Source organism: Branchiostoma floridae, chromosome 8 (genome assembly GCF_000003815.2).
Source record: "Branchiostoma floridae strain S238N-H82 chromosome 8, Bfl_VNyyK, whole genome shotgun sequence".
Classification (NCBI taxonomy): domain Eukaryota; kingdom Metazoa; phylum Chordata; class Leptocardii; order Amphioxiformes; family Branchiostomatidae; genus Branchiostoma; species Branchiostoma floridae.
The window spans coordinates 4,759,129-4,760,426 of NC_049986.1; the positions used below are offsets into that span (position 1 = coordinate 4,759,129).

General features: G+C 39.7%; 1 protein-coding gene across 1 annotated transcript in view; it reads left to right on the forward strand.

Moving 5' to 3' along the window:
• Positions 1 to 1,298, forward strand: part of LOC118421141 (E3 ubiquitin-protein ligase UBR4-like) — a 72,750-nt gene that overhangs the window by 30,773 nt on the left and 40,679 nt on the right. The gene's annotated exons all lie outside the window — the stretch shown is intronic.

Below are 1,298 nucleotides of genomic sequence, written 5' to 3' on the forward strand. Positions count from 1 at the left end.
TGACAGATCATCGTGATTTTTGATATACAGTCTAACCTGTCTATAGCGGCCACTCAAGGGACTGGTCAAAATTGGCCACTATAGAGAGGTGGCCACTATAGAGAATATGCTAATGAATTGACCACGAAGCAATAAGTTACACATGGTTCTAGTACCCACTGATCTTTATTCACATAATACAGTACTGTACATGTACTGCAATGATTTTTACACTATATGTATTAAGAAAACAAAAGCTATAAAAAGTTTTAGATGTTCTACAGTTGATCATTGTCTAAAGAGACCGGTATCGTCATATTTCTTTGATCTTTCGTCTTGTATCCTTTGATACTTCGCCGTCTGTGTGTTCCCGCTCGCGTTCACACGTCAGATTCGCCCATTATGCTAATGTGGTACTCACAAGGAAAGTCTCGTCATTTTAGACTTATCTTTTGATAAATGTAAGAATAAAATCCACCATAGTCTGAAGTTCATATCATTTTGTCTTTGTAACAATTTATTTAGAAAGTTTTTGTGATGTAATTTAACCTAAGCGATAGTGTATTAGAATGTAACTTTAACACAATTTACCTCCGTAATATTGGTGTCGTCTATTGACCTTATATGACCTCGTTTGCCAGCGGGAATGGGTAGCGCCAGTTTAGGAAGTTTTGTTTTGAAAATAAGTCAAAGAGGTTTTAAATCCGGCGTAGGGTGACGATACGGCCGCTGTATATGACCGAACGCGTGCCGAAACATAGATCAGCGGTCCGCGTGGCCGTAATCGGTAGTGTTTTTGTACCTGCGGGACCGGAAGTCGTGTGGCCGTGGCCGCGTAGGACAGGTGGCCGCTAAGCCTATTTCTTAATCATTACGAATCCAAGGGACCGACAAAAGGAACCTGCACACTATGGGCAGGTGGCCGGTATGCAAAGGTGGCCGCTAATACAGGTTTTACTGTATAGATATATCCTTCGGATATCCCTTTAGAAATAAGGGCTATAACTCTCTTTTCTAGTTACATATACCATGTTTAACTGCCCGTAATGAAATACTGTGGCTTAATATACTGTGCTCATTGATTACATCACAAAAACTTTCTAAATAAATTGTTACAAAGACAAAATGATATGAACTTCAGACTATGGTGGATTTTATTCTTACATTTATCAAAAGATAAGTCTAAAATGACGAGACTTTCCTTGTGAGTACCACATTAGCATAATGGGCGAATCTGACGTGTGAACGCGAGCGGGAACACACAGACGGCGAAGTATCAAAGGATACAAGACGAAAGATCAAAGAAATATGACGATACC